The 25303-nt window shown below is 36.7% G+C and overlaps 1 protein-coding gene across 1 annotated transcript in view; it reads right to left on the minus strand.

The window, feature by feature from the left end:
- HELZ2 (helicase with zinc finger 2) overlaps positions 1-5576 on the minus strand; it is a 40814-nt gene extending 35238 nt beyond the window's left edge. The window contains exon 1 of the mRNA XM_012554098.3: positions 5352-5576. The gene's annotated coding sequence lies outside the window, so the exon portion shown is untranslated. The remainder of the gene's footprint in view (positions 1-5351) is intronic.
- Positions 5577-25303: the final 19727 nt, after the last annotated feature.

Consider the following 25303-nt stretch of genomic DNA (forward strand, 5'->3'; position numbering starts at 1 on the left):
AACAGTAATGACCATAAGGACAAGATGACTAAAGGTAGGAGAGGTTCATTTTGGAAGATTAAACTTCACAGAAAAGCTATATGGGGGGGGGGGGGAGGAGGGGATGGAAACATAGATGAACATGGTTTTATAAAAGAGAAACCTAAAGCTTTGGGTACTTTTTCAAGTCAAAGAAAATAATTTTCTCTTTTACTCATCTACAAAAATCAAATGACAAAAACTTGGCAGACTATCTGCCCTATAAACATTTTTCTTTACCATTAACACTGAAATGTCATCCAGGCCTCCCCCAGGGACTCATGAGGCAGGGCCAGCTTGGGATGTGGGAAGGGAGGTTCCTATGATGGCCACTCTACCCTGGAGAGGCAGCAAGGGAGGAAGACTGGCAGACATAGAGCTCTGTGATCACAGTTGGAGAAAAGACCATGGGCTTCTCCTTACATCCCCATCCCCAACTCCTTTTTCCTTGAAGTAGAGATGTGCCAATTTTCAGAGTGCCAGACTGGCCCCTGATGAGGAGAGATTATTACCATCACCATCATCATCATCATCATCACCCAAAATCACCACTAAGATTTCATATGGACAAAACAACTTTAAGAAAAAATTTCTCAAGGGACTAATATTCAATGACCTCTTCCTCATTTTGATTTTCCAGCATTTAGGAGACTTAATATCTGACTCTGCAAACTAGTAAACTGAGAATCTTTTCAAGCTTTCTATGTCTATCTGCATCCAGTACTGCTGAAATCCCTTTAAAAAAAATTCCATTTTGAGAAAAGGTAAAGGGTGGAAGGAAAGCAAAGTCTGTGACCTTTGGGAACCATGCAGAGAAACAGATTCTACTTGGCCCCCAGAATACAAGGTTTCACCCCAGTAAATTCTCCCTTTCTTCCCCCACTCCACATGTCAATGACTGAGATAGGTTAAGAGAAGCAGGGTAGGATGGAGGGAAAAGCAAGCTGGAAAGTTTTGGAGATGGGTCATTGCATGAGGAAGGGAAGCAAGGACTGAATGATAACCTCTGTCTGCACCCAGAAATACAGATTGGATGGAATAGAAATCTAAAGGTTCCCTCTTAACTATATTTATCTCTATCTCTTTAATTCCTCAGGTCTGATTTTCCCATGTAATAAAATAAGTCTTTGGTACACCTAAAGGCCTCAGCTTTCCAATCTGTATAATGGAGAATCATATTACTTTAGCTTTTGAGTAACTGGAATCAGAGTCCCAGAGAAAAAAAAAAATCATCCCCTAGAGAAACCACAACCTCCTTCCCCTTTCTCTTTCTATTTCTATATTAAGAAGACCCAGAGGACCAATAGTATATTAACTCAGGTTAGTAGAGTTATGCTATCCCACTCACCACAGTGGCTAATTGTTTAACTTTTAATCCTGCTTCTCCTCTTTGCCTTATCAGCTAAAGAGGTTGCCTCATACTTCTCTAAAAAAATATTGAACCCATTCATAAAAGAGTCCTCTTCCCTTCTCATCTCATATGACTCATAAATCTCCCACTATCTCATCCTTTACCCCTTCCCCAAGGGATTCTCCATCTCTTTGCCATGACAGACCCTTTAATATGTGCCCTTGACCCCATCCTCTTCCTTCTCTAGCTTATTTCTACTCTTGCTAACCTTCTGTTTCTCTGTATTTAATAGTTTATTACTTCCTGTCTATAGAATCACCCATGTCTCCATTACCTTAAAAAAAAAAAATCCTCATCATCCTATCTATAATACCTACAATACCTATCATTCTATCTTTTATTTTTTTAGTGTCTAACTTCCTTGAGAAGGTAGTTTATGAATTAATAGCAGTTCTTTTTGTAGTGGTAAAGAATTGAAAACTGAGGGGATATCTATCAACTGAGGAATGGCTGAAAGAGTTGTAGTATATAACTATGATGAAATACTATTGTACTTTAAGATGATGAATTGCACTTTAAATAATAGAGAGGTTAGCTTCAGAAAAACTTAGGAAGACTCATATGAGCTAATACAAAGTGAAGTGAGCAGAACTAGGAGAAGATGGTACACAATAACAGCAATATTGTAATGATAATCAATTATGAAAGACTTAGCTACTTTAATCTATAACAGATCCAGAGAACTCATGAAAGATGCTATCCACTCCCAGAATAAGAACTGATGAATTCTGAGTGCAGATTGAAGCAAATTTTTTCCCACTTTAAAAAAAGAAAAAGAAAATGAAGGCAGTTTACACTTGCTACCTCTACTTTCTCTCCTCTTATTCCCTTCTAACTACCTGCAGTCTGGTTTTCAACTGAAATAGAATTCTCCAAAGTTACCAATGATCTTTTAATTATCAAATCTAATCATCTGTTCTCAATTCTCATCTTTCTTGTTTTCTCTGCAATATATGATAGTATTGATCACTCATCCCTCTCTGGGTTTTCATGATATTGCTCTCTTTTGCTATCTTTCTAGCTACCTAATCACTCATTGTCAGTCTTCTTTAAAGTATCTTCATCCTGGGTGGCATAGTGGATAGAGTACCAGCCCTGAAGTCAGGAGGACCTGAATTCAAATGTGATCTCAGACACTTAACACTTCCTAGCTGTGTGACCTTGGGCAAGTCACTTAACCCCAATTGCCTCAGCAAAAAATATATAATAATAATAATAAAGTATCTTCATCCAGGTAATGTCCACCAACCATGGTTGTCCCAAACGTCTAAATAAGGCTCTCATCTTCTCCCTCCATATTATTTTGCTTGGTGATCTCAACAGCTACCATGGATTCAACTACTATCTTGATGCAGTGATTCTAAGATCCATTTGTCCAGGCCTAACCTCTCTCCTGAGCTCCAGTAACCCAACTACCCGTTATACATCTCAGAAATGGATATCCTATAGACATCTTACACTCAAAAACCACCTCATTCCAAAAATGCCTTCTAATATCCAATCTATTGCCAAGTCCTATAGATTTTATATCTCTAACATCTTTAATATATGCCTCCTTCTCTCCACTCACATAGCCTTATTACTGATATACTTTATGCCTGGACTAGAGCAAAAACAGCCTACAGGTTGGTTTCTCTGCCTCAAGTCTCTCCCCAGAACAATCTGTCCTCTACTCAGTTATTAAGTTGATCTTCCTAAAAGGTTGATCTAGTGATGCTCCCCCACTCCCATTTCAATAAACTCCAGTGGCCTCGTATTCCTTTCAGAATCTAACATAAATTGCTCTTTACAATTTGGTCCTCTCCTATCTTTCCAATTTTACTCCTATGATCCAAAGATACTAGCCTCCTTGGCCTAGAACAAGACATTCCCTCCTTCAACTCAATTAATTTTCACTAACAATTCCCCATGCCTGGAATTCTCTATTTTTTTATGACTATCTTCAAATCTAAACTAAAATCCTGCTTTGGATAAAAAGCCCTTCCTGAATCACTTAATGCTAATGCTTTCCCTAAGTGATTACCTCCAATTTACCCAGTATATACTTATTTATTTATAAATAGTTGTTTGTATTTTATTTCTCCTTTAGAAGAATGTGAATTCTTTGAGAGAAGATCTGATTTCACTTCTTAGTATCACCAATGTTTATCAGCCTGCTTTCCAAGTAATAAATATTTGTTGATTAACATCAATCAATCAAACATTTATAATATTATTATTATATTAAATATATTATCATTTACTGATTGATTACAGATAAGAAGGCAAAAATTTTGAAAAGAAAAAAGGACACAAATTAACCAGTAACACATCAAATAACATAACCCAGACTTAATCAAAACTTTGTTGCCATCCCTCCAGATCTGGAAAGCCATTCAGATCCTCCCTATTGCTCACAAGGAAAATCAATGAAAGAACCAATAAGATTTAAGGATTGTTTGTCTTAGAAATGTTACATTTTTTGGTTTGTTATCTATAGGGAGAGTTGTTGGTTTTTGTTTTTTAAGAGACTCTTAGAAGTCTAGATAAAGGATCAATGAAACAAAGTATTTGTAACACTATAGTTCATTCCCCAAGCAAAAACTCTTTTTCCAGATTGACATAAGGTCAGTCCCCTTAGAGAATAAGAACAGATGAAGAGCTAAAACCCGATTTGGTAATGATCTAGGTGACACAACCTAACTAGACAAAATTCACTTCTGCCAGATCCTCAAATTCTCAAGAGAACCCTCTCCTCCAAGGGCTTCTATTCTTCTCTCGTCAATACCCTCCTTTTTGTCATCACCGCTTACATGGCAGAATAGTCTTTAGACTGAAAGGGAGGCAAAACTCTCAGCCAAAGCAGCCACTCCACAGCACCCCTCTATTCTGTAGGTGGGCAGATTTCTCTCTGGCTCCCGGATTTTTCTCCTGCTCCCAGGCCAAAGAGCTTTGGTGCTGACTCAAAAACACTATCAAGGGCAGGAGCAACCATTATCCTCTCTGATCCCCAGGGCCAGAACCCGGCCAAGTGCCCAAGGTCTCAGTTCACAACTACTGTCCTTTCTCCCCTCTTTAAGGCAAGTTCCCCAAGCCTCACTAGGGATGTATTAGTCTAAACTGAGCCTCCCTGTGAGTCAGCAGAGGTACATTTCGGGTCAAGCAAGGCCAAAACCCCGACTGTTTCTTTCCCAGGGCTCCACAGTTAAAGAACCTCCTAATGCTGCCTCGGGATTCTTAGGCTTCAGCTCAACAACAGATAAACTACAATCAACTCTGGCTCTCCCACCTAAGAGGATTCAGGAAAAGGAATATATCATCTCTACGTGTGGGGTTCACCCCTCTCGAGTCCCTCGGTCGGCAGCCCTTTACAAATAACAATCTCTCCTACATCATTCCCTAGAAATTTAGAAGAATCGCCGGAAGGTAGAGAAGAGTAGGTACTCGGCATATATTGACATAGTGGAAAGGAAAGACTCGGAAAAAATAAAAACAAGAAAGAGGGGGGAAAACAACCTGGAGAGCAGCAAAGGCGAACTGACACCTCAGCCGCTGTGTGACTCCAGCCAAAGTCCCCTGACTCTCAGTGGTGTACTGTGCCTTAGGCTATTCCTCTAATAAGGAGAGAAAGATAGATTCCCCCAACCAAAGAATGGAGCCCGGGGCTCTGCGAATAATGGTTAGAGATGTTTCCCTCACTTTCACCTCCATTGCATCCTAACCTATCAGTTCCTGAGTCTAGGCTACCCGGGGATAGGGATCCTGGACCATCCCTAGCAAAAGCAACAGCCCAGGACCCCCGGTTGGACCCCCTGACACTCAAGAAAGTCTAGGGCCAGAATATCAACACAGCGTCGTTCCCGGGAAAGAGCTAGGAGTCCCAAGTCTTTGCTCCCTTCGCCCCGCCCCCTCCCGACACCCACCCTTGCCCACTGTCCCGGACCTGGCTCTGGTTCTCGTAGTCCCGGGAGCTCTTTCTCTCGCCATTCAGCTACGCCCCGGCCTCCAGTCCCAGGCCGCAATCCCAAGGCCTCCTCCGCTCCCGAATCATTTTCGATTCTGCCCCCGGGGCTATTCAAACCTCTGACGCCAAATCGCGGAAATTACCTCACAGCTTAGACAACTCTGCTCCCCCTTCCCCCAAACCCCGGACAGTCCCTTTCGCCCCGCCTTGCCAAGCCCAGCCTTCCTAACCCTCCCCAGGTCTCCCCAGCCTTCCCCAGTCTTCCCCAGCCCTCCCCAGCCTTCCCCAGGCCTCCCCAGGCCTCCCTACGCTTTGCATCCCCCATCCGGAGCCACTCCCAACCTAGGCTCCGCCTCCTCTCGTCTCCCCCCTTCTCCGATAACCCCCAGCTTATCCGCTCCACCTTTCCCCCTTCACCCCCGGCTCCGCCTCCTCCACCCCATTCCCGCCCCGCCCCACCCCCAGTATCTTCACACCACCTTCAAGTTAGGTGGAGTTTTTTATGTTGACAATTTGCATCACACACATTCACACACACGTAGTGGCCATCTTCTCTCATAAGCTTTGTATGTTTTCCACACACAGAGATCCACCTTTTTTTATAGGCTTTATGACTTTTGTCAGAAAACCAAAACACATACAATGGGTAAACTAAGTACATACAAGGACCACTCTCTCCTGGAGTTTAGCACATAGCAAGTGGAACACATTCCATATGTGTTCTGCACATAGGTTTTGTGTTTATGTGTGGCCGAGCTCATATGTGTTTATTGACTCAGAAACAAAACATAAATAAGCACAGCAGGCTCTCTCTTTCATAGACTGATTCTTTCAAGAACAAAGCCACTACATCTTCACAAAATGACACATTCAAACTTAGGAATCTTACAGGTCAACTATGCATTCCTTCTGAATCCTGAAATCCCTGTCAAGGGCAGCATCAAATACCTGATTTATCTTGAATTCTGCCTTTAACTTCAACTCTGTATCACCCAATCCTTTGTGCTTTGGACTCTCTGGCATTCCTACTCCTACTCTGATTCCCTCTTTATCCCAAACAACCAAAATTCTATGATCATATATGTAAAGCAACTGCTTAGTTTCAGCTTTCACTCTTCTCAACTTGATTTATTTGCAAGTTTCCTAATAGTTCTCCACATTTCCAATCTCTACAATCTATTTTACACAGTCAGAAAAAGACATGCAAAGTAGATGGGTAAGCTGATATGGGGGTGGGGGGGGCGGGAGAATCACCATTGACCTTTCCATTTCCAAGAGAAACAGCCTAGTCTGTACCAGTATCTTTACTTCAGAACAGATGTTGGAGGATATTTTTCTGATGGCAATGCTAGTGCCTGTCTGAACGACACACACACACACATACACACACACACACACACACACACACACACAATCATTTGATTCTTAATCTCTCCATGCCTATGCAATCAGATTGATTTTCCTATGGTGCCAATATGACTATGTCTTTCCTTTGGTTAGCCTACAGAATAAAGTCCAACGTTTTCACAATTTGACTCCAGTCTACTTTTCCAGTTCTCTCTCCTGCTTCTCTCCAGCAGGAATCCAGACAGAAATGATTTGTTCGTGGTCCCCAAGAAGCCTCATTTTCTCATTTTCTCCATAATGGTTTTCGATCAAACTTCTTTCTTCTCTTCATCTATTCAAATTCTGTTATCCTTCAAATTCCACTTCCTTTTCCAAGCCTTCTCTTACTACTCAGATCTTCTATGTTCTTTGCCAAACTCTGCAACCATCCCACAGCCTCCCACAGACACACAACTCCACCTTCATGACATGATAGTAGGGGTTTGTAATTCTACCAGACTTCCAAAGGGAAATGCTTGAATATGTTGGTTACTTGCTCTGTAGCAGTGGAAACCAAGCTAAGAGTAACCAGATCATTTGAAGATTGTGTGAAGATTTAGACTTTACATTTCACATTTAGGCAAAATGTCAAGGGAAGGACACAGCAACCTTTTCTTACAAGATTCTAAAAGGAAGTCACCGAAAGGGCAATTAGGTCAGAAAACCTGTAGTCAGGACACTGGAGAGTACTCCCACTTCAAACTTATTCCTAGCCTTTAGAGTTGTGAGGCTAATGGTATATTTGGCTGGAGAAGCCAGGTTCACCAGAAAAACTACATTCTGAGGAAGAGCTAAGGAAATTCACAAGGTTTCCCAAAATCATCCACTCTGATTTGGAAAGGAAGGTTTTGTTGTAGAGTTCCAATAGTAACAGAAAACTGAAGCACCCCTAGTTCATGAGGTGACTGGGGAAGAGGTTTTAAAAAACCACACACAAAAAAATCATGTATTGAGTGTTAGCCCAGATGTGAATCTACTAGGGCAGGCTTAAATTCTAGAATTTACCTAGAGTTTGAGAAAAGAGCAGGGGAAAAAGTAAACCTGTGGCTAGGACTGACAGGTTGGCACCCGAATGGTGGGCTAGATCAGGTCAAGAATGGATGGGGGAGAATTACGTCAGATATAAGTTTGTTGGTTGTTTTTTGAGATTGGGGAAGGGGGTGTTTTGGGTGGGAGAAGAGATGGCCTGGAAAAGTACTAGAGTGAATAGAGGAGGGGTACGGAGATGCCCTGCAGGCTCAGAGAGATTGATCAGGATTGGATCTAGCTCGTCCTACTGGCCCATGAGTTGGGCTAGGGACCAAAAAACCAACGAGATAACAAAGACTTTCGGTTTCCATTTTCGGTTTCTAGCGGAGCCGGGGAGCGGGGGAGGGGGAGAAGGGGGAAGTAGTGGTGAGATAGCTGTGGTAGGGGCGGGCCTTCTCTGTTTACAGACTCTACAAAACCTCACGATTTGCGGTCTATAGAGACGTTGCTTTTCCTGTGTTGCAAGTGAGAAAAACAAAGTGGGGGCCCACGAGGGACTGCATGGTTATTACCTCCAGCCTCCACTACGACAACATCCCCATCCCGGAGTAGATCTTTCCTGGCCAGCTCCAGGATAAATAAAGCTCACAGGATTTCGGTCACTCATATAGGGCATACGAATTTGAGGGGCGGGGGTGGGGAAAAAGGGGAGAGTCAAAAAAAGGAAAAGAAAAAAAAAAAAACTTCCCTCCTTTCCAAGCAAACAATGTCAATTTAGTTTGACAAACACTGCAATCCTCACCGTCATTTCCTCTTTAGTTCCCTACAATCTGGCATCTTTCCTAGGGTCCTATTTCTAATATTATCGGATTTGACTTTAACAGGTCTATAACTGTTATCGAAATTTTACAGATTAGGAAAAAGGCTGAGAGAATTTAAGTGATTTACCTATTGTTGTGCAGCTAGAAAGTGAGTGAGGCTGCATTCGAACCAATATCTTCCTAATTCAGCACTCTTATCTACTGTACCATATTCAAACAAAGTGATATAATGTACCTGCGTCCAGATTAGAACAGGTGGTTGAATTGGCAGCCCATTGAATAAATCCATCAGTATAGGCAGCATTCACAGGTACAGCAGATGAACAAAGAGATGGGCTAAAAAAATTTCAAAAAGAAGAAAACGAACTAGATTCCACTTGGAAAGTTGTGCAATGCCGTGAACAATTCCAAGCTGCTCCTTGACCTAGAAATCCATTAAAAAAAAAAAAAAGAATCATATATATATATGCATATATACGCACACATATTCTCCCCCCAAGGATATTATATGACAATGAATCATTGAACACAATAATTTCTAAGGAATCAAAAATGCTTAAGGAACCAAAAGAGGAATGAACCAAAAGAAGAACCAAAAGATCAATGAAAACTGGTATGCTGAGTAGAAAAGTACACTATTTTTTTTAACCAATGATGAGTCCCATGCAATGCATAGTATAAAAATGTATGGACACAGAAAGGTGTCAAGCCCCATAAAAAACCAGAACAGTCTGAATGATTCACTGTTATCTTCAGAATATGGACTGGTCTAAGGAGGGCTCCTAGTACACAAAGTACCATACATGGAAATGTCTTATCTGCCTTGCGGTGGAATATTCTATTCAATCCAATACTATTCAATTAAACAAAATGCATTAAGTATCTCCTAGGAAGCCAGACAGTGTATGCAAGATAGTGGGATACCAAGAGAAAGCAGAGTCACAGGAAGGGGGTGTGGGTGTGGGGAGTAGGGATTGCAACAGAATACAACCTTTATACAAGTCAATAAATAAAAAGAAAATGCAAAGTGGGTCAGAGTACAGTACTTTAAAGAGAAAGAGTGCTAACAACTGGAAGGATCAACCAAGGACTCCTGAAGAAGGTAGACTCTGAATTGTGCTTTGGAGGAAGCTAGGAATTCTTTGAGGAGAAAGAATATGCCAGATAAGGCAAAATAGAGAGCCTGGGCAGAGCCACAGAGGCAAAAGATAAAATGCCATAGATGTGATGCATCAAGCAGTCCAGTTTCACTGAAACAGCATTTTCATGAAGAGGATGAAAAGAAAGAAATCTGGAACAATTGTGGAAGGTTTTAATTTCTGGGCAGAAGAGTGTGTTGTATTGCATTGTTGTATTATATTATATTGAATTGAGTTGTATTATATTATTGTATTTCAGTTCCTTTTTGTGGATCTTAGCTCTTCTTCACTTTTTAAGAGAAGGAATTGAACTAGGTGATTTCTAAGATTCATTTTCCTGTTCTGGAAGCAAAGTCAATTGTGGAGTGACCAAATAATTGTGGCACATAAATATAATGAAATGTTGCTTCACTGTAAGAAATAATGAGTATATTAAAAAAATATTACAGAGATGCATGAGAATACACATGTAAATTAATGAAAAGTGAAGCAAACAGAACTAGGAAAAATAATATATGACTGCAACAATATAAATGAAAATAATGATGAAATTTCTTAGTTGAGACTTTACATTTCTCTAAATAAGCCATTTGTTCCTTCAATATAATTTTCTTATTTATTTCTTTAGCTAGCCTTTCTAATACAATATTGAATAGTAACAATGATCATGGACATCTTTATTTCATCCCTAATCTTATTGAAAAGGCTTCTATCTTGTCTCCATTACAAATAATTCTTAATCTTGATTTAATTTAGATACTATTTATCATTTTAAGGGATGTTCCTATTCACTCCTATGCTTTCTAGTGTATTTTTTAGGTTATACATTTTAAACATATTTTAATATTAGTCATGTTGGGAAAAGAAAATTTGGAACAAAGGGGGGAAACTATGAGAAATAAAAAGCAAATCCAAAAAATGATGAAAATAATATGCTTTCATTTGCATTCAGCTTCCATAGTATTTTCTCTGGCTGAGGATGACATTTTTCATCCCAAGTCTCTTGGAATTGTCTTGGATTACTAATTTGCTGAGAAGAGCTAAGTCTATCATAGTTGATCACCTATCTTGCTCTTACTATGTACAATTTTTTTCTGATTCTGTGCTCTTTACTCAGCATCAGTTCATGTGAGTCTTTCCAATCTCTTTTGAAATTAGCCTGTTAATCATTTCTCATAGAAAGAAAATTACATTCATATACCATAATTTATTCAGCCATTACCCAATTGATACGAATCCACTCAATTTCCAGTTTCATAAAGAGAGCTGCTACAAATATGTTTGTACGTGTTGATATTGTCCCCTCTTTTATGATCTTTTGGGGATACAGACCCAATAGAGAAACTGCTGGATCAAAGGGTATGCATAGTTTTATATCCTTTTGGGCATAGTTCTAAATTGTGCTCTAGAGTGCCTGGATCAGTTCACAACTCTACCAACAATGCATTCTTTTGCTTTCCCCATCCCCTCCAACATTTATAATTTTCTTTCATGTCTTCTTAGCCAATCTGATAGGTGTGAGGTGGTAACTCAGAATGATTTTAATTTGCATTTCTCCAAATCAATAGTGATTTAGGGCATTTTTTTCATACAGCTATAGATGGCTTTAATTTCTTATCTGAGAATTGTCTGTTCATATTCTTTGACCATTCATCAATTGGGAAATGACTTATATAATTATAAATTTGACTCATTTCTCTATATAATTTAAAAATGAGGCCTGGCTGGCCTCAGCCAGCTTTCTGTTTCTCTTCTTATTTTGGCTATATTGGTTTTGTTTGCACAAAACTTTTTATATATAATGTAATCAAAATTCTCCACTTTGCATTTTATAATGTTCTCTGTTTCTAATTTGGTCATAAATTCTCCCCTTCTCCAAAGATCTGACAGGCAAACTATCCCTTGCTCTCCTAATTTGCTTATAGTATCACTCTTTATCTCTACATAGTAAACTCATTTAGACTGTGTTTTGATAAAGTCTCTGAGATGTTTCTGCCTAGCTTCTGCCATACTATTTTCCAGTTTTCTTTAATGGTATTTTTTTTTTTCTTTTCCACAAGGCAATTGAGATTAAGTAACTTGACCAGAGTTACACAGCTAGCAAGTGTTATGTCTGAAACCAAATTTGAATTCAGGTTCTCTTGACTTTGGAGCCAGTGCTCTATCCCCTGGAACAACTAGCTATCCTCTTAGAGCATTTTAAAAGTAATTTTTATTCATGTTTTTTGTTCCTTACATCACCATGGTATTCTATACATCCCTCCCTCCTTTAAAGAGACCCATCCCATATGATCTTTTTAAGAGGGGAAAAAAACAGCATAAGTAATAGATATATTGAGAAAGTACAAAATATGTGCAACAAGTGTAACACCTATGGACATGCTCCATCAAGGACTAAGTTCAGAATGTATTCTCCTAACTCTTCATCTGGATTCCATTTGATTTTTATAATTTTGCTTCATTTTCGTTTGATTTTTTCCTTCTATTTACTTTCCTATATTTAATGTATATATTTTTTTCTTGGCTCTTTTTTACTCTGCTTCAATTCATATCAATTGTTTCATGTTTCTCTGCATTCATCCCATACATTATTTCTTATATCGAAGTGCATTAATGTATCAGTTTGTTTAACACTTTCCCAACTCATGGGCATCTACTTTGTTTCCAATTCCTAGTGATCACAAAAAGTGCTACTTAAAACATTTTGGAGTATTTGAGGTCTTTTTTTTTTTCTTACCAATGATTTTCTTGGAGTATAAACTCAGTAATAGAATCTCTCATTCAAAATATATAGATATTTTAGTCATATTATTTGCATAATTCCAACTTGCTTTCCAAATGGTTGTGTCATTCTACAGTTCAACCAATAATGTATTGTTGTTTAGTCATTTTTTGTAATGTCTGACTCTTCATGACCCCATTAGGAGTTTTCTTGGCAAAGATACTGGAGTAATTTACTATTTTCTTCTGTTCATTTTACAAATGAGGGATCTGAAGCAAACAAGATTAAAAAAGCTCACTTAGGGTCACACAGCTAGTAAATGTCTGAGGTTACATCTGAACTCAGCTCTTCCTGATTCCAGATCCAGCACTAATTTCATTTTCTGATTTATTCTTTCTATCTTCCTCACTGGGGATAAAAGTTTTTAAGTAACAGGTTCGTGTCCCTTCTTCTATCCAATATCTTACTGTCTTTGTGGATTTTACCCTGTCCTCTTTTTTTCTCCTGCTGTGCTTCACTTTTTTCCTCAAGGTGAAAATTTTCATATTTTTCCAACTACATATAAGGGGGAAATATTTTTAACATTCATTTTTTTAAATTTTCACTACTTTAATAATGTAATAATGTGTTTATCTTCCCAAAACCTCTCCAACATTGACTGCTGCCATTTTTTGTCATTTTTGCCAATGAGATAAGACTTCAGGATTGTTTTAATTTGTACTCTTATCAGTAGGGATTTGGAGTCTTTTTATGTTCTTGCAAATACTTAAAAAAACTTTTAAATTCTTTTAAGAAACTTTTACTCATATCCTCTGATCATTTATCTATTAGAAAAAGGCTATTAACTCTGTGTGTGTGTGTGTGTGTGTGTGTGTGTGCGTGTGTGTGTGTATCTTGGATATCAAACCCTATGAGAGAAATTGCATGCAAAAAAAATTTCCCCCATTTGACTACTTTTCTTCTTATCTTAAATGCACAATGTTGTCCGTGCAAAAACGTTTCAGTTTCAAGTAATCAAAGTAATTGATTTTATCCTTTAGTAATTGCTTCTATCTTGTTTGGGGTTAAGAACACATCTCTTGCCCATAGCTATGAAAAGCTATATGATCTGTTTCTCATCTAATTTTTTTGTAGTATGATCTTTAATATTAAGATTAACTAGGAGCAGATAGGTGGTACAGTGGATAGCATGCCAGCCTTGGAATCAGGAGGACCTGAGTTCAAATCAAGCCTCAGACATATAACTAGTTGTGTGACTTTGGATAAGTCACATAACTCCATTTCCTCCCCCCACCCCACCCGCCAAAAAATTAAGGTTAAGCGTCCATATAGAATAGATCATGGAATGCACTAGAAGATGTTGGTCTAAGCCTAATTTCTGTCAGAGTACTTTCCAATTTTCTCAGCAGTTTTTCTCATATGGGGAGTTTTTCCCTAGTTAAGTTACATTTTCTATTCTATCAAACACTGTGGTTATTAATTTTTATTGTTTTTGAATCTCCCTTATCTATTTTATTCTATTTTTAACTCCATTTATGGTTATGAAAACTGCTGCTATGTATCATAGTTTGAGGTCTAGAAGTACAATTTTCTCTTGGTTCTTACTTCTTTTCATCATTTCCCTTAATTGCTAGACTTTTTTTCCAAATGAATTTTGTTGTTATTTTTAAAAGGTCTGTAAATATCCTCTTGACAATTTGATTGGTATATCATTAAAAGTATAAATTAATTTTGATATTATCATTTTTAATATGTTGGCAAGATCTACCCGTGAACACTGACTATTCCTCTATTTAGGTTGTTCTTTCTTTAAGGTATGCTTTGTAATTGAATTTATATAAATCACTATGTGCTTTGGAAGATTGATCACCACATATTTTTGCATTTTTTAGTTATTTGGAATGGGATTCCCCTTTCTTTTATTGCTTCTTGTATTTTGTTATTATTATATTGAAAGACTTGATTTTGGAGGATTTATTTTTAAGTTAATTAATTGCCTTAATTGGTATCATTGCTAATTCCTTGGGGTTGTTGTCCTTTGTTCTCAAAGAGGACCAAAATGTTCTCACTACATTGAAATCAAAATACAGTGTGTCTGACTGTGGTTGATCAGACTCATATGAGCTTGGAACACTCTACCACAGATCAGGTGCAAATATTCCATTCAAATATTTGGAGTAAAAATGTCTAAATTTATGTATCTCACTTTTCTTTTGTTCTAATACAATTCTGCTTCACTCATAGAATATAGTGCCTTTTTAGAAGTATATTTTTTAATTTCTTGAACCAGATGTAAGTGAATTTCATATGTTGCCCACAGTCTACCACTTCCCATTCATTGTATAAACTCTTCCTTGACTGTTGCATTTATGTGAGATAATTTTCCCATTCTTACTCTATCTGCCCCTCTCTCCTAGTGTATTTGCCCTACCTTTCCATTCTCATTTTCAGATCATTCACACAAAGTAGAATTATGTTCAGAATCTCTTATCAGTCTAAACCCAAGATCTCTAGTAATGAAAATTTCTAGGGTTTACAGATATATTGTCTTCATGTAATCATGTAAATAGCTTAATCCTTTTAAATTTAAAATCCCTTATTATTTCTCATACATGTTAACTTCTTATGTTTCTCTTGAATCTAGTATTTGAATGTCATATTCTTATTCTTTTTCATCAGAAACCCTTCAAAGTTCTCCCCTTGTAGGATTATACTCGATTTTGCTGAGTAAGTTATTCCTGGTCATAATCATATATCCTTTACTTTCCAGAATATCATATTCCAAGCTTTTCATTCTTTTATAGTAGTGGCTGCTAGATATTATGGGATCTGCACTATGGCTTCACAGTAATGGAATTTTTTTTCTTTTTGACTGCAGTATTTTCTCTCTAATTTGTGTTCTATGTTTGGCTACAATATTACAGAGAATTTTGATTTTTAAAAAATATTTTCTTCAGTAAATATTTTTACCTGTTTTTATCAAGTTGCTAATTCTCTTTTCACAACTTTCTTAATTAGCTTTCATTTCTTTCCCCATTTTTTCTACTATTTTTGATTCCCAATTTTTTTTTGTTGTTGCTCTCTTAAAAAATCTCTTTCTTGATCTCATTCATATTTTATAATCTTTTGGGAATTATTGTTGAGGTTGTGTCCAAGCTGTATTTTTCTTTGAGGTTTTGTTATAAATATTTTGAAGACATTGTCTTCTTATGCATCTGTGTCTTCTTCTTGCCACGACAAGATTTTTATGGTCAGTTTTTGTTTGTTTGTTTGTTTGCTTATTCTTCCATTTTACTTCTTGACTTTGGATTTTAAGTTAGTATTGAGCTCTGTTCACTTCTGGGATTTGGGGGGAGGGCAGTATCATGTCTGGCCTGAGCTTCAGCTGCTTTTATAATCTGAAGGTCTACAGGTTTTCAATGCTTCCAAAGTGGTGTGATCCAGGAAGAAATCTATTCCTATCCTTCCTGGTCTGAACTCTTTAAGTGCCTGACCCAGGTTTGGGTCTGTTGGCTTCTGTTGAATTTCAGTAGATTTTTGTTGGTCTCAGTCACAGCTAGCACACTCTGAGGTTCTACAGGTTCAGAGCAATTAATCTACTAGTCCCCTCTGGTCTTATTCTTTAACATTGGTTTCTCTACCACAGACTTTTGTGCTAAACCAAAGGTGAGAACTGAGTCACCATTCTGTTCCTGTTTTCAGAGTCACACAGCTGAGTTTCTGGAAGTTGGTTTGTGCTCAGTACTCAGCTAGGGCACTATATTCCTTCACAGCTGTTCCTTTCCACCCTGAAATAGTGATACAGAACTGAGTAATGGTTGACAGAGGTACCAGATGGCACCTGTTCCTACTCCTAGCACTAGATCTGGGATCCCCTAGGATGTCCTATCTTGGTGCTCTATCTTAGTTTCCTTTCTGCCTCTAGGAATTACTCTACTACAGGTTATATACTGGACTAAAGGTTAAAAACAGAATCATCACTCTGCTCTTTTGATAAGATCTACACAAGGAAGTTTCTGGTATTTGTTTTGTGCTCAAGACTTAGGGCTCTATGCTCCATTGAGACTACTCATCTCCACTGTGGATCAGTGACCTAGAAATGGGTAATGGGTAACAGTGTGGCCATAGTGCTCCCATTCCAGCTTCTAGTGCTAGTTCAGGGATTGCTGGGATCTCTTTCTGTCATAGTGCTTCCCACCATGGTGTTCTATCCATTCCTTTTACGTTCCTGAGCACCACAATTTTACAGTTCCACTGTGCTACCACTACCACTATGTCTTACTCCTAACCAGTCTCTACACCAATGTCCACAGACATTTTAAATCTGTCTTCTTAAGTTGCTTTGTAATGCAAAAATGACTCACTGTGACTTTTTCTTGGTTTTCCTGATCAAAATTTGGGGTGGTATATTTTCTATGTTATTGTAGAAGAGTTGTATTGTAAGAGCTAGACAAAAATGCTAACTCTTACTCCACCATCTTGACTCTATCTCCACTTTATAGCATCTTCTAAATCTTCTAAATGGGATTGCAAAAAATATATACATATTTTTCAGCACTTCATGGAATTTTTACAATAATTGATCACATATTAGGGCACAGAGATATTACAAATTTTAAAAGGAATTATATAGTAAATAAGTCCATTACAGACTATAATATAATAAAAAAAAAAATCATTGATTTAAGGCCTATAAACCAATGGAGGCTTAACAATGAAATCCTAAATCCCACTCATAAGTGGACCAAAGAACAAGTCATAGAAACAATTAATAGTATATGAAAATAATGATGATGATAAAACAATATATCAAAATTTCTGGGATTTAGCTAGAGCAATCTTCAAGGGGAAAAAATCAGATCCCTATAAGCATATATTAACAAACTAAACAAAAAAGAAGGTGTAATTAACTAATATACATTTCAAAAACTTAGAAAGTCAATAAATAAAAAACCAAAGGAATTATATTCAAAATTTGAAAAGAGAAAGATAAAATAGAAACAATTCCCCCATAGAAACAGTAAATAAAACTAAATCTGGTTCTTTGAAAATACAAACAAAATTGACAAACCTTTAGCTATTTAGCTGATTAAAAAGAGGGCAGAAAATCAAATCAATAAAATAGCAAATCAAGCTGCAAACATAAATAGCAAATGAAGAAGATGAAATCACAACAAAGCCAGGAAAAAAAGTTTTAAATAATCAGAATATGTTCTGTGCAAACTCTGAGAACACAAAATAAAGAGGAATGTCTACAAAAATATAAAATACTCATAGTATCAGAAAAAGATAGAAATCTTAAGTAGCCCATTCTCAATAAAGGAAAGGAATTATCAAAAAAAAAAAAAAAACTGCTGGTCTTTTTGGATTCATAGGAGAGTTCTATCAAACTTTTAAAGAATAATTAGTAACCAATAACATATTTTCAAAAGTTGAGAAAGAAAACATTCCCGCCTAAATCCTTTAATGAGACAAATATGATCCTGTTATTCATCTTTCATCCTTGAAGAGGACCAATGACATCACAATGTTGGGGTCAATGTACAGTGTGTCTCACTGATCAGACTGGCTGATCAGTCCAATATGAGCTTGGAAGGCTAGTCTAGTTCAGGTCAGGCACAAATAGTCCATTTGAACATTTGGGATAGAGATATCTCCAGATTTATTCATCTCACATTTCCTTTGGGCTCCTGTGATTCTGGTTTGGTCATGGAGCACAGTGCATTCTTTGATGTGGACATGCCAGACTGGGAAGTCCAGTGCCAGCATCTCCCCATGTCTTACAATTATTACAAAAGTTCTTTGAAGAGACCTTGAGAGAGACCTTGCACCATTACAACTGACCTCCAAGTGTGCTCCTGTCTTGTGTGAGTTCTTTGTAAAAACAGTCTCTTCAAACATAAAAAAGGGAAAAGGACTCGTGTATAAAAATTTTTGTAGCAGCCCTTTTTGTAGTGGCAAGGAACTGGAAACTAAGTAGATGCCCATCAGTTGGGGAATGGATGAATAAGTGATACTATATGAATATACTTTCTATAAGAAATGATGAGCAGGTGATTTTAGAAAAGCTTGGAAAGACTTACATGAACTGATGCTAAGGGAAGTAGCAGAAACAAAAGAACTGCACACAGTAATAGCAAGATTATGTGATGATCAACTGTAATGGACTTAGTTCTTCTCAGCAATGCAGTGATTCAAGATAATTACAATAGACTTGGGATGAAAAAATGCCATCTGCATACTGAGAGAGAACTATGGAGACTAAATATGGATCAAAGCTGAAAATAGATCAAAGCCTATTATTTTTACATTTTTGTTTGTACTTTTTCTGTCTCATGGTTTTTTCCCTTTTGGTTTGATTTTTCTTGCACAATATGACAAACATGAAAATATGTTTAAAAGGATTGCATTTTTTTAACCTATATCGGATTGCTTGCTATCTTGGGAGAGGGGAGGGAGGAAGAGAAGGGGAAAATTTGCAACACAAAGTCTTACAAAAATGAATGTTGAAAATTCTACATGTATTTGGGAAAATAAAATATTGAGAAAAAAGTGAAACAAATAAAATAAAACAATCTCTCTTCAAGTGATGGGGAAGCAGGTATTGTGTACTTAGAACTTAGTCAGACATGGAAGACACTAAAATCATCTATTACATCCTAGACTATTGCCAGTTATCCTGACTTTTATCTTGCCACTGACCTTCAGTGACTGGAAGAGAAAGTGAGATTGATGATTTTATGTAATTCTGCTTCATTTAAATCCAATTATTGAGTAAGTCATTACCTTGTGATGTTATTGGTCCTCTCTGAAAATGAAGGACAAAAAAAGAGCCAATATATACATGTATATACATACCTATATACTCATATAGATACACACATGTATGTATATAATTGATAACTACTCTTCAAAAGATAAGTAGTCAGAGCATATGAATTGACAGTTCTCAAAAGAAGAATGCTAAAATATTACCAACATATGAAAGATTGCTTCAAATATTTAATAATAAGAAAAATGCACATCAAACCACACCTGAGGTTTCACCTTATACTCTGAAAATTAACAAAGATACCAAAAAAATGGCAATAGTCAATGTTGGAAGGGATGTGGCACACTAGGCACACCAATACATTATTGGTGAAATTGTAAAATAGTACAATTATTTTGGAAAGCAATTTATAATTATGCAAATAAAGTGACTAAGATGTCCATATCAATTGAACCAGAGACTATATTACTGGGTTTATGCCCTAAAAAAGCATTGATAGGAAGAAAGTTCCCATAATATTCCAAAATATTTATGGCAGCACTTTTTGTGATAGCATAGAATTAGAAATAAAGTATATGTCCATCAATTGGGGAATGGCTAAAACAAAGAATGGCATTCTTATAATGGAATATTACTATGCTATAAGCAATGATGGGATAAATACAGAGAAGCATAAAAAAATTGATATGAACTCATGCAGATGGAAGTAAACATAGTCAAGAAAACATTATACACAATAACTACAACAACATAAATAGAATGAACAACCCTACATGCATAACTCTAAAGTGAACATAATAAAATTATAAATTTATTCCTCATTCTAGTTCTAAAACTTATTGATATAAAACACTTTCTTGGTGTTCAATGCCCTATGTCTATGTGAAGGATAACATTAATGAACGTGAGAGATAGAGGAACTCCAGTTCTTTTCAAACTTCAAGTTACTTCAGATTCTGTAGTCACTTTGGGCTTTGAGCCATATTTCAGAGGCTTTTGGCTTCTTACTTCAAGAGAGAAGATAGATGAAACCAATTCCACTTGAGAGGATAATATAGAAGGAGCTATCAGTCTCCATCAGGTCCATATTCCCAATTCTATACCAAGAATTTGGAGGGATTTCCTTGTGGATGAGATCTGGACCACTCTCCTAGTTAAACTGAGTTATCTTGCTTCAAATGAAAGCTGCTGTTTGGAACATACTTTCCTATGTATACTTTCTCTTTTTTCTGTTTTACCATGATTTGGGTAAATGGGTTTCTTTGAAAATTTCTGGGTGTTCATTGTGGACCTGGTATTTAGGGGGAAAAGAATCAAACTGAAACAAAGCATGAGGTCCTTGTTTTCTACCCAATAATGAACAGCTATCATAAGTTAAACTGAACCTGAAAACCTTATCCCCATAAATAGTAATATGTAAAGAAATAATTATAATTCTACTCTAGTATCCCCTCTCTATGAGGAGAGCAAGGTGGCCAAACCATTTAACTTTCACCTCCTTCTTCCCCTCCTGGAAGGAATTAAGTCTCTCTCAAAGAAAAGTTAGGTATAGGCTAGAAATGCTAATTTTGCCTTCTTTCTACCTACATAAGCAAATTTTCTTCTTACATATAGGTAACAACCCTCACAATATGAGAGGCTCTCTACATAATAAAGATCAAGCAGACTCCAAATCCACTCCTTCATAAAGGTGGGAAGTCTACAAGTGTTGCACATATTTTCAAACTTTTTCAATGACTTGATCAATTGTGCTGATCTTTCCCCCTCTTTTTCTTTCTTTTATTCTTTTTGTCTTTTACAAATATGTCTGGGATGACCCACTGGAAGGGAGGGAGATGGGAAGAGTTTTAGAGATAACTATGATGTTGTGTAAAAAGAAAAAAAAAAGCAGAAGGGGCTAGATAGATGGTATAGTGGATAGAGTTCTAGGCCTGAGAGACTCCTCTTTGTGAGTTCAAATCCAGCCTGAGACACTTAATAGATATATAATGTATTAGTAGTCAGGAAGCTTATGGAAGCATAACCTTCATAGGAATTGCTTCTCTCATGCCTGTTGGGATCAGGTTGGAAGTATGGCTAGTTGTCAGGGTGGGGGTAGGAGAGGCACTGCTATCTCCATTAGGGTTCTAGGAGAGGTAGTTGAACTTGTAATCATCATTTGGCTTGACTGGTATATGTTGTCTCCTGTCTCTTCCTCAGAATGCTTAAACTATTTGGTCTAGTCTGGCTGCTTTTCCCATTTTTGGTCTCACCTGCACCATTTTTACATTTTCTATAAACACTTCTGTGACAGGGATGGTAGGAGCTAATTATACTTGATGGAGAAAGTAGTTTGTTGAAATGGTTTTTACAAATCTATTTTTTCCTGTTAATTTTTTCATTTTCATCTTTGAATGGCCTTAATAGAACTTTGCATAGTTGGATATTTTTCCAACTGGTTTTATTAAACCTGTTTTTATCCCTATACTCTTTTTTTCTGTTGTATAAGGTGATAAAGTTATAATCGTCCACCATCTTTCTTTCATACGATTTACAAATAAATTTATATTCTAATCTGGGGTTGCTTTTGGCAACCATCTTTTCTCTTTTTGGCAAGGAAGTTAGAAGTTTGTTTACTAAGGCATATTCTGGACTCTTTTGCACTCTTTGCTGTGAAAGTTCATTTATATTGGTTTAACTTCTGGATAAAATTATTGTAAACAATGTTGAGATCAGTTGTGTTATCCATTTCCCCATTTTGAATTCACAATAACTTGCTTATTTCAGAGTCAAATTGTTTTTTCCATTATCTTTCTTTTTTACAAATATTAGCTCTGAAAAAAATCAATAGTCTATTTGCGCAGACATTAATAAGTCTTTCCTAGGTCAATGTCATACTTTGTAGTATCTAGGTCATATGTGGCACTCATATTATGTAAATAATTGAATTCTACAATCTCAAAAGAATCAAAATTGGAAATGACCTAAATGACAATAGTAACAGGATTAATAGAAGTAGATGGCAGCATATTTACCAACAGTGAGTTACATGTGATAAAAAAAATATATATGATCTGGGAGAGAAAAGCCAAAATGGCAGAAAAAGGGAATTCTCCCCCAAATTCCTTGAAACAACTTTAAATAATGTCTCAAAACAAATTCTGGGGCAGCAAAAACCACAAAAGAATGGGGTGAAACAATTTTCCAGTCCAAAACAATTTAGCAGGTTGCAGAAAAGGTCTGTTGCACTTGTGTGAGAGTGGAACACAGTCCAGAGCAAATGGCCCCAGAAAACCAGTAGTAAGCCTTGGGGGCAAATGAATCAGTAATAGCAATAGTGGTTTCCTGACGATCCAGCCCTCATAGGGTAAATGGTCATTTTGCTAGTACTAGGGGAAAGAATCTGTTGCATTGCCCACACTTGGATCTGAGTGAAAGACCTGGGTTTTAGTCCCATAGTAAAGAGAAACATTACCACATTAGACCTTATGGCTTCAAATAATCCTGGACCCTGGCCACAGTTCTGAAGCAGAAAAGAGTGCTTGTGGTCATTCATGGGTCAGAGAATAGTACACACATCCATCCAAAGTGATGTGATCTCTTTCTAGATCATACCATCTTAGAAGAACTATAGAGGACACAAGAATTATCTCTGAAAACACACACACACACACACACACACACACACACACACACACACAGAAAAACCTGAAGCTTGGGACAATGCCTTCTCCACTTCAAAAGCAAAACCCCATTTTAGCATAGAATTAAAAGTCAAGAAATAGACTGAAAAATGAGCAAACAATGAAAACAGATCCTGATTATATAAAGTTATTATGGTGACAGGAAAGCTCAAAACACAAACTCAGAAGAAGACAAAAAAGTCAAAACTGCTACATCCAAAGCCTTAAAAAAAAATAAAGAATTTATAGAAATAAGAACCATTCCTCAGTTGATAATGGTCAAAGTATATAAACAGACAGTTTTCAGTCAAAGTAATCAAAATTATGTATAGTTATAGGCATATGGAAAAATGCTCCAAATCAAAGCTTAAACTGTAGGTCAAGACCTCATGGGGTCTTATGGAGTCACATAATTGAATGTGGGGGTCAAGAAAAACTTGGCAATAGTAAAAGGTATCAAATACTGCACCAAGATTTAATTCTGTATGTAAAAACAAATAAGCATATCTCATTAGTATGCAAATGTGTTTTCATTTTTAATAAATGATAAAATTATATGTATACCAAAGAACTTTTAAAATAAATTTATGATTTGTTATTAATAAATGTTTGATTCAGATAACTATATGCTTAGAATCCCATAAAAATTTTATTTGGGCAAAAAGGGGTCAAGGAAAAGTTTAAGAAGCCCTTCTCTAGGTCACTATGAATTAAAGAAATACAACTCTGAGCTACCATCCCGCAACTATCAGATTGGCTAATATGACAGAAAATGAAAATGACAAGTGTTGGAGAGGATGTGGAAAAATTGAGACACTAATGAACTATTGATGAAATGGTATACAAAATTGAACATTCTGTAGAGCAATTTGAAACTATGCCCAACATTTATAAAGTCGTGCATATTCTTTGATCAAGTAATACCACTACTAGCTCTATATCCCAAAAAGACTAAAAAAAGAAAAAAAGACTTTTATATGCAAAAATGCTTATATCAGCTCTTTTAGTAGTGACAAAAAACTTGGAAATTGAGGGTATATTCATGAATTGGGGAATGGCAAACAAATTATGGTATAAAATGTGATGGTAGACTATTGGGTTATAAGAAATAATGAGCAGGATGCTCTCAGAAAAAATCTTCAAAGACTTACAAGAATTGATACAAAATGAAATAAGTAAAACAAGAATATTGTACACAGTAATAACAATATTGTATGATGATCAATTAAGAATGGCCTCCTTTTTCAGCAATACAATGATCTAAGACAGTTCTGAAGGACTTATGAGAAAAAATGCTATCAATTTCCAGAGAAAGAACTGGAATCTGAGTGCTGATAAAAGTCATATATTTTTTATTTTTCTTGTGTTTTTTGGTCTGTTTTCTTTCATAATGAGTCTAGTTTGGAAATGTTTTACAGACTGCACATATTAGTATAACATATCAAATTGTTTTCTCAAATGAAGGGAGGAGGGGGAGAAAGTAGAAGAAAATTTAAACAAAAATTTTTTTAAACATGTTAAAATTGTTTTTACATATAATTTGGAGGAAAATATTTTTTTAAAAAAATTTAAAACCACATGATTTTCAGCATGTATGATTGGAAAAGGAAATGAGCTTTTCATAAAGTAAGAATGAGGGAATGATCAACCTGAATATAATAGCACTGATATCAGCAAATTATTAAAAACTCTAAAGGAAGACTTCCTGCAGGTTAGGGAGATCACAAAATCTCAGGGTAAAAAGAGTTCTCATGTTAGAATCCTTACAAAGTGATAAGTCAGTTGCCTAATTTAGCATGGTACTTAGCAAATTCTCTAGTTCACTAATGTATTTAAGTACTCATTGGAGTTCACACTTTTTGAGAGATTCACAAGTCAGTATTCAGTATGAGATTCACAAGTCAGAAATCTACAGTCTCACTCTCTCAGAAGAGGAGGCAACCTTTGAGTTCACACCTCTAAAAGAGCATAAAAAGGAGCTGAGTTAGTGAAGTGAGTCAATTCAGAGGAAGCCCACTCTCGGAGGCAGAACCATATTCATTCATCCCATCTCACGCCATCATCGTGGCAGGCTCTCTTCCTTCGCCTTTCCCCTGAAAAATAGGCCTCTAAGAAAGCTACCCGGGCCCAAGGAAAGAGACAAGACTTGGAAGGAGAAAATGAACATTTGGATTTTATCAGCTGGCTGCGTTTGAAGTGATTATTACTTTGAACCGAAACTAAGGCTGCCTCCTGAAAATCTCCCCAAGAAACCTGCTCCCAGAGAACCATCATATATATTATAAAAAAGAAGAGAACACCAAAAATTCTCAGAAAGCCATCTAGTCCAATGAGATCTGAACAAGATTCTCTTCTATAATATATGTAAAAAATGATCATCTAATTATCCTTTTCTTAAAGATCTTCAGAAAGGGGAAATCTACCATATTCCAGAGGGGTTTATTTCACTTTTGGAAAATT

This window comes from Sarcophilus harrisii, chromosome 2 (genome assembly GCF_902635505.1).
Source record: "Sarcophilus harrisii chromosome 2, mSarHar1.11, whole genome shotgun sequence".
In the NCBI taxonomy this organism is placed as follows: domain Eukaryota; kingdom Metazoa; phylum Chordata; class Mammalia; order Dasyuromorphia; family Dasyuridae; genus Sarcophilus; species Sarcophilus harrisii.